This window comes from Corvus hawaiiensis, chromosome 5 (assembly GCF_020740725.1).
Source record: "Corvus hawaiiensis isolate bCorHaw1 chromosome 5, bCorHaw1.pri.cur, whole genome shotgun sequence".
Classification (NCBI taxonomy): Eukaryota; Metazoa; Chordata; class Aves; order Passeriformes; family Corvidae; genus Corvus; species Corvus hawaiiensis.
In genome coordinates, this window is record NC_063217.1 from 71,294,053 (window position 1) to 71,303,348 (window position 9,296).

The 9,296-nt window shown below is 41.0% G+C and overlaps 1 long non-coding RNA gene across 1 annotated transcript in view; it reads left to right on the forward strand.

The window, feature by feature from the left end:
- Positions 1-9,125, forward strand: part of LOC125325626 — a 40,062-nt gene extending 30,937 nt beyond the window's left edge. The window contains exons 4-9 of the long non-coding RNA XR_007203445.1: positions 1,017-1,125; positions 1,219-1,372; positions 1,687-1,849; positions 6,292-6,495; positions 7,024-8,793; positions 8,976-9,125. This is a non-coding gene — a long non-coding RNA (uncharacterized LOC125325626). The remainder of the gene's footprint in view (positions 1-1,016; positions 1,126-1,218; positions 1,373-1,686; positions 1,850-6,291; positions 6,496-7,023; positions 8,794-8,975) is intronic.
- Positions 9,126-9,296: the final 171 nt, after the last annotated feature.

Below are 9,296 nucleotides of genomic sequence, written 5' to 3' on the forward strand. Positions count from 1 at the left end.
TCTGGAGTTAGCAGAGTTTTATAAAGCTAAGAAAAGATGGATCTGCCCTTCTCAAATGAAATCTTGAAATCTGGCTGATGGTTCTCTGAAGGTCTCAAATTTTATCACATATTAAATGCCAAGTGTCTGATTGCCGTGGTACTTATTTTGCCTCTAAATTTAAAAAAAAAATCCATAATAGCATCTTCTGGAAAATGCACTCTTTGTTTTTACATGGAAATTATAAGAAAAGGTCCTCAATGATACTTTCTGTCAAAGGCAAAAAGATAAGAATAAATAATGAGGACTGATATAAAGCAATGTGATTTAAAGCAACAGGAAGCAATCATGTTTTCATACCCAAATTTCCTTTCTTGTAGCATTCATACTTAATTGGTTTGCAAAGAGCAGCTGAGCTGCACTGAATGATAACATTTGTGGTGAGCTGATTTGTAGGGAATCCAAATCTACAGGATCAATTCATAACAGTTCACTTGGACAGCTATCAAAAAACCCCATTACCAATTCTTCAGTCAGTGACTTCCTCATCGGGTGGTTTTCATTCTTTACAATGTTGGTGCTTAATTAAAAAATTAAAAATTAAAATTAAAAAATCTTTTTCAGTTTTGCACTGAAATAGCTTGACTGTCATAACTTGAGGATGTGCAAGACAGAGAAATTGGAAAATAATACTTTTTTCCTGAACACAGGTGAAGTTCAGCTGTGTCATTTAAAATCAGTGGTAACTGAAAACACCATTTCCATGTCCGGTAACCACTTCCTGCTCCCTCTCTCCTTTATCCCATGTTTTTTCATCCCTCCATGTCCCACCAGCACAAGATGAAGCAGGTTCCTGCCATTTGTGAACGTAACTCATAAATGGGCCTTCAGGCAGAGGATTGGGCTTCCAGACAGGAAGTCAGCTGGAGCCTGCACTAGGGAAAAGATTCCTGCAGGCATCCTGCTTTTCCTTCAGTCTTCCTCAAGCCTCAGTTTGTCTGGTTACTGTGTCTTCCTGGTCTGTTTTTCCCTAGCAGATCAGAAGTCATTTCACAGCAGTGGCCTCAGCACAGCTGTCTCCCATCACACAGCTCTTGCTCCATTTCTTATGCCGGGGGCTCAGACTGAAGCAGCAGCTGATGTCAGGTAGGCTGGGCAGTGACACAGAAGGGACACTTCACAGTTGGACTTAGTTGTGTCTTAAAAGCTTTTCTCTTTCACATTCAATGACTCTTGTAGGTTTGGGATGATTTTTACTTTTCTGTGGATAACAACCAAGGAAGAGAAATTTCCAAAGCTTGTCAAGTGTTGTTAGCCTAGAACCTGAAGTCAGCAACGAACAAAAACCCGAGTCATCGAGATTTGGCAGCTTGCTGGAGCTGGGAATGACAAGGTATGATGTTTACTAATTACCATCTCTATTTTTTTTGTCTGGGTCAAGTTATTATTTTTTTCCTTCATCACATTTAATATTTCAACATAATGGACTGAATCATAACCTAGAAAACAAAACACTATTTGGCTTCTCAGAATTGTGGGTTTAATATTTTACGCTGTAGTCAGCTTGAAAACAGAAAACATAACCAGGGAAATTAATTTGGTTTTGGGGTTGGTTGGTTGGTTTGTTTTAAGAAACAGCCATGCTCATTCACCAGCTTCTGTCACTCAGTGTTATTCTCTTAGTCTCCTATTCTCTCTCCCCTTTAGTCGTGCATTTTCAAGCTGAAGAGTTTTGGACATGGGAAATCTTGGTCCTGTTAATCATCCTTCTCCACACCTTTTCCAGCTTGGCTTGATTGTCTTTAAACTGAGAGTAATCAGAATTGCATCTCACATTCAACATATTGGTATTGCATAGGTTGATGCATTGGTAAGGCTTTGTAAAAATGTTGACTTTTCCTGATTCTTAAACTAAAATGATTCCACACAGATGAGTTTTCCAGCTTGCCAGGATGGGATATGGGCCATGGTGTTAGGAAAAGGAGGAATTCTTTAGACAAGAACTCTCTTCCCCATGCCAAGGTGCACGTTGTGTCTAGTAGCACACACTTTCTCTTAGGCAAGAGCTGATGGGAAGAAGAGCAAACCTATGCTATGAATTTCTCATGATGGGGGAGTTGTAGTCTAGTGGAAAAACCACTGGTCTAATGCCCACATGCCAAGCCTGGTTTTGTTTATGGAATAACCTTTAGGAAATAATCTCTCTCTGTACCTCAGCTTTCCCCTTAACAGCATTTACTGCTCTCCATTGTCAAGCATTTGAATGTCAATTGATGACAGAGTCTGTGGGCCATGCCAGGTTGCATTCCAGAGGCATCACAAGCACTTGCCATTAACTGTTGTCCTTATTCTGTCCTTTCTAACATAAGGAAGAGTTCCTTGTTAAAACCAGTCTTTGTTCACCTATGTTACATCTGCGACTGTGGCCAGTGGTTTGTTCTGGATATGGGGGAAACAGGAAAGCTCACACCTTAGGAAAACTCTTCTAGGAATTTACTGAAGAGGAGTTGTGCACTTGCCTCATCTGTGGCCCTGCTACCTGTGGCCCCCTCAAACACAAAAGCTTGTGTAAGGCATATTTGTCTGAACAAATCAGCTGTTTTGGAAAACTCCTTGCACTACTAGGGAAACATGGATGAGGTGCTTAATGAACAAGTGGTTTAACTTTTGAGGATTTGGGAAACCTCTAACTTGTGTTCAGGCATAAGACTTTCTGATTTACTGGATTTTTTAGCCAAATGTCTTTGCCTATTTCAACTAAATAATTTGTTTACCCTGTAAAGGACTGGAACTATCCTTGGAGCCACAGTCAAGACACTCCTTGAAAAAATGCAGAGTTCTCTGCCACTGATTTCTTAATAGGCTGAATATTTCCTGAACCTTTTTTCCATATAAAATGATCTAGAAGTCCATGGTGAGCAGTGTACAATATAACAATAACTATGAAATATTAAATGGCAAAGATTTGATTCACAGTTCTATTTTTCTTGTCTCTGTTACGTTCAGGAAAAAACTCCTCTGATATATTTCCTGGTGTTCACTTTGTAAACCACTCACATTCGTACAAAACAAAGACCACAGTGGCCCTGAATACATTTCTGTAATGTGAAAAATAAATGGTGCCAAAAAATGCTTATTGATACTGACACTGTTTAAAGATCAGATTGTTCCATTGCACTTCAGTTAAGATTCCCAGGATTTTTTACACAATTAAATCCTTAATGCTTTTTCTTACTTACTTGACTTTTTTTATCCTTGGAGTAATCTGAAGAAGTTGCTACCTCTACAAATAACTCTTCTCTTATGGACAGTTTAGGTACCTATAAAAGCTTCCTGTTGTTTAATACTGCCCCAGTGCATAACATTTTCCAAAATTCTGGTCCTTGGTGGTTGCATCTACCTAGGAGAGGTTTTTCTTGTTTCAGCCTTAGACTGAAATTCTGTAATGGACAATGAAAATTCAACATGTCTTTTTCTAGTTGATTATGACATTTGGTTATTCAATAATTGAATATTTTTAATTCTTTTGTAGCTAGATTCACTTTTAACCTGTTATTTAAAAGCAAGGTATAACCTAGTGGTGATTGAAGGGGAAGATAAACTCCTTACCCCCTGTATCCATGTAAAGCTACCGCGCGCAGGGCAGCCACACGAGCCTCTCGTCTCTCTCTCTGGTGTGGCCTGGAGGCTGCCCTGCAGAGCTGAGCTGAAATCACGAGCTGACAATCACTAAAGAGCTGACAGCTTCTGCACGGGCCCTCCTGTCAGCAGCTGAGGGAAGACACCGGGCTTCGGGAAGATGATCTCTTTCGGGACCATCTCTCCTGACCGGTCACAGCTTCCTCAGTCAGAGCTACTGACCCCACACCAGCTGCCATAGTTGACCATGTTCTTTTCTTACTTCATTTGCATGAGGAAAGGGAATAGGGGAGAAAAGAAAGGAAAATAGAAAAAGTACATGAAATTATTTCCTTTGAGCGCTGTGCTTGCTGCAACTTATTTTTGATTCTACAAGTTCACTAAACATTATTGGATGACAAATGGCAGGAGGAGTCAAAGTATCTAAAAGAATAAGTCCTAGTCTAGCACAGACTTAGTTAAAAAAAGTATTCATTTGCAGTAGGAAGAAAACCCAGGAAGGAGCCCAAGGGAAGGTTGTCAGAAGGTGGGGTAAAAGTAAGTGGAGGTAAGTGTCACATGCACCAGGAACTATGAGAAATGTGGTTCTTTTGAGGGAAGGGAACAATTTCTCGAGGTGATTTTAAAAGGCTCTTGCTCAATGAACCAATTTTCGTGTCAGCTGTACAATTTGAGGGGCTGAGATCCAGTGCAGAGGATAGAAACTGTAAATCAAATAATGTCAGAACAGCCTGAGCAACAAAGTCTTGGTTTGGGTGAGCCAGAGCCTGCGCTGGGGTGGGTGGCTACTTTTTCTCTAAGACATCAAGTTAGTCTCTGTTCATTCTTCACGGGTGGCAGTGGCAGGGTCCCACAGGGAATTGTTGGAGTACCTGCAGCCTGGTGAGGCTGGGCTTCCCAAGCTTAAACAAAGACCAGTCCATGCATGCAGTTTTCTCATTCAATTGCTGTATCAAATATGACCAGCAAGCTCTATGGGGCTGTAAGGTTTGTCCCCCACCCCACCATGCACACACTGTGCAATATCACTGATAGATGGGTTATAAAGCTCAGTGGGGATCACTAAATCTAAAAGTGTAGAGACACAAGGCTTCACAAGAATAAAGATTACCAGCCAGCAGTGTTTATCAGCAGAGCCACACAGTGGGAGACAAAACATTTGCAGTTAAGCTGATGTGCTAAGTTGACATAATTAATTTTCTGTTCAGCTACTCCAACATACTTTGCAACTGTGTGCTACTCTGTTTTAGGGATTGATGCTTCTCGTCATAGATATTATTTCTTCACAAGTGATGGAACGTAAAGCATGCATAAAAATGAGACAATAGCCAAAATTAACTATACACTGATAAGACAACTTTGAGCTGTATCCTTAGATACCAAGCAAGATTCTAGTCCAGTGTCGAGTTTTCGCTTTTGCAAGATAATTTATGGTTTGTTTGTCTAAGTGTACAAAAGCATGTAAATCTAAAGCTGAAGTTTTAGCCTCAGTGCTCCCTCCAAACACATGTTCTCAACAACAGCAAATGCTCTATCTAAATTTAAGTTTTAGAGGCTGCTTTGACAATGTTAAAAGCCACTTTATTTCTGACTTAACCTAAAATTACTTAGTGATGATGGTAAGCTGTTCCATCGCTTTAAAGAATCATCCTAAAAGTTGTGGTACTGATCTGGATTAGTGGGGAGTTCATCCCCAGCATATGTACCAAAGGATCCAAGGCTAGTAAGGTTTACTAGTCATTAGTTGCAGTGGCTGTTTAAAAGTAGGTAACATGGATCTGAATCGTCTCTTCCAAAGTATTTTGACGTGTTAAGGGAATGGAAGAGGAAAGGAAGTCTTTTGTTAGTAGTTTTGCCATCTATTTCTTTTGCCTGAACTAGACAGTATGAATAGAGATTTGAAAGGGAAAAAAAATTATTTTAAAATTTCTGGTTTAGGATTACACAGTAAGCATGTGCTTTGTCAGTGTTCCAAATATGTGCTGCTCACAGTTTTTACAAACTTCATGCTCAGTTGTCAAAACTTATGCAAAACTATGAATGCACATTCTTTGTTGTCACCCCTTTTTTCACGGCTGCCAGACGTGGATCTTTTTGCGTGCTATTAGAAGGGAAACAGAGTGCAAGTACAGCTTCTTTCCTCTTTGTGAGAGACAAGGTTACAAACTGACTATCAGGATTTCTCAGTCTGCAGAAAATTCACTGTCTCTTTTGAATGAGGAGGAAGTGTCATGCAGATAAATCACGTAGGCAAAAAAGAAATTAGCATATGGTAGCATGAAGCAATGACTGGTTTTGACAGAGTGCACTCTGTCAGCTTGTGACCAAAGAATACACAATCCTTTTGAAAGCAAAGGAGAGTTACCCAAGACTTGATCTGTGTTCAAGTTGCAAGTTTTTTCCACTGGGATTCTAGATACAGAAGTAAAATATTTCTAGTCACTTTATTAGTAGGAGGCTTAATTTTTTTTTCAATTAAGAATAATGAGAAATGTATTGTTTCCATATAATCAATTATTTACTAGAATATTTTGGGCTTTTTCAAACCCTGCTTTATAGTCATAAATGCATCAGTTTAATAAATAATTGTCAAGGGAACGGAACAGTGCCTTGTAATTTATTATTATTATGTACGGGCTACTAATAGTCCTTTTTTTTTTTCTTTTTACACAGCACACTACAGCTTCTCAAAATTTAGAGCAGAGATTAATTTGTTATTGCAAAGATTATGTAAAGGCATGACCCATGTCCCATTGATGCAAATATCAGAACTCCATAGACTTCAATGAAACCAGAAGTGGATTTGGAGGTTGCTGATAAGAATTAGGAAAAAAATCATCGTTAAAATCTGAAAACAGTCATGCAGGACAAAGCAAGGTATGTGTGTATGTATATATTTTGGTGAGCAAGGCAGCAGGGAAGTTGCTCAAATCTTTGAATTAGTAACATCAATTAAAGAAAAAAGGCCCTTTTTGTTTGACGAAGGAGTTTCATACCTTTTTGGTTAAGCACACTTGCACTTTCCAGTTTTAGACAAAATATGTTTACATGGCTGGTGATTTCACCAATGAGCTGAATGACAGTGGGGAGAGCCACGGCAGTCCCGCACGGCTTTGCTTTGTGGCTGCAGGAAGCAGGAGCAGCTGGAGCAGCTGGGCATTGCAGGATAAGGCAGAACACAAGATGCTGCCCTGAAAAGTAAACTTTTCACTACCTGCCAATTATTTGTAGCCCAGGGAAGCAGAGAAGTCATTTCAGTAATTTCAGCAGGTTTGAGATGAGGTCACCTTTTGTAACTCAACCCTTTTAACTCCAAATACAATTTCATTCGAGTCAAGGAGCTGGGAAATCCAGTTACTAGTGATTTGCCCTACAACCTGTATGATGTCCCTGCTCTTGTTTCAGGTAAGAGGATGGATAATGCTCAAAGAAAACGAAAGTTGCTGTAAATCCTACATTTATCTTCTCCATGTAGGTAAGTATTAACAAGAAAAGTTATCTGTAAAATTACCTACATTGTGCCTTTGCATGCAAAAAACCCGTCTAAATCTGCAGTAGATGCAATGGCACCCTTCCATAGCCTACAGCTTCAAGATTTGTTTATATTTGATGGAATAACCATTCAGATGTTGTTCATTTTTAATGCTGTTTTATAAACTGTAATGAGCAATCATAGTAATAAAATGAGGATATATGAAAAAACAAATGTCCATGCTAACCATAAACCCAGACTATATCTGCAGTATTTAGGTGAGAGCTTATTCCCATTTATTTGTTCCCGATACACTTGAATGCTTTTTACAATGAACAGCACAACAACTGCAGTCCACGATGACAGACTGGCCTCCAGGTTTGGCCCTTTATCTAGGATAGGAATGAAATCTGCTGAAATGCATCTGGCTTGTTTGTTAGCAGAAGAGCTCCTAAATGAGGTTTCTGTTACCAGCACAATGTGGAGGGGTAAGAGGGAAAAGGAAAAGAGGTACAGGAAAGGATGTGTGAACAGAGTACATAAAGGTGGCTTCAGGCTGTACCTGGTGTAGTTAATGGATAGTACAAGGAAAGGTACTGGGAAAATTGACCTCAGAAGAAGTCAGTCTCTGTGATATGGAGTGTAAGCTCAGCAGGATCATTATGGGCCTAAAAGACCAAGCTTTTCTAGCCAACAAGGCAAGCCTAAGAGCATGTGAAAGGGGCTGTCAGCATCTAAGTCAGTCTAACGAGCAGTTGCCTTCCAGAGCAAGGCTTAGAAAGCCTGTCAGAGAGGGAGCCTGATGACATTGGTCTCAAGTGGAAAACACATGGCAATACTGCACCAAAGAAAAGTGACATCTCCTTCCACCACGGGATAATAAAGACAGTCTTTGCCATGGACCTACACCTTAAGAGAGGGTCGTCAGCACTTGGAGGACTGAACCAGCACAGGGTAGTGCAGGCATTTGAACTTCTCTCCATTGATTTCCACTTAATGGAATTTATTTTTTTCAAAGATGACACAAAATGTCTTTGGTCTTGTTGAGCATATTTATTTTGCTGAGAATGGATTGGTGGTGAACTCTTCCTTCTCCACTTTTCCTCGGCAAGCTAGAAACTCTATAAATAGACAGCCTTTCCTTCATTCTTTTCTATACTTCCCTTGTACAGGTAAAGTTATATAACCGGGGCATGGAGCATGTTCTATACAAAATCTAATTTTGCAGAATTGTCCCTGTTGATGTGGTTTCCCTATGAAACATCTACCTCCGTGAGGGTGGGAAGTGTTGCCGAACAGGTTTTCGTATTCTTATTGCCTTCTCTGGATACTTTTTGGTAATTTCTTATGTGACTGATTAAAGCAAGTTGCTATTCAATGTCTCATTGTACAGTACAAAGGGGATATTACCTGTTCTAGTGAGAAAGCTGTACTGGGAAATTTAAATCAGGCTGGAAGAGAAATCAATGCATATTTTCAACTTGGTCCCTCTGTCAGACCTTATCTGTCATTATTACTCACATTTAAACTGCAGAGGCATTTTTTTGCAGCCACTTAGCTGAGTGCACCTTAGTAGTCTCCATGGCCTTACCTCAGTAGCCTCGCCAGCCAGGTTGTGTGGGATGGGATTCTGTCACGTCTCCTCTGGCAAGAGCAGCTGTACTGCTGGGAAAGGGGTCTTCAGGAGCTTCCTGTCCTATCAAGTGAGTTCAACGGCCAAAGTTTGGAAAATTACTTTTCTATTTGAGCTTTGGGAAGGGCCTGTAGTGGCGTTGACACAAAGTGGGGTGGAAGGGCAGATAAAATCCTGCGCTGTCTCGTTTGAGCTGGGCCTGGACCTCAGGCAGGAGGCCATGTACCCACAGCATCATCTCTTTTTGCTCAGCCTGATCCAAACGTGAGGAGAGGTTGGCCTAGGAGTTTCAGCACCCACCTTGGGCATTTTGAGCCTGAGCTGGGAAGACACGGGTGAGTGGGATGCAATGCTGTGAGAGCGTCCCAGTGCTGTGAGGGGCAGCTATGAGGGGGTCCCAGTGCTGTGAGATGTTGGGGGGGCTGGGGCAACAAGGTGAGGGGCAGGTGTGTGAGGGTCTGTGAGGGGGTGCCAGCCCTGTGAGGGCCAGCTGTGAGGGAGTCCCAGCACTTTGAGGGGGTCCCAGCGCTGTGAGGGGCAATTGTGAGGGAGTCCCGGCGCTTTGAGGGGGTC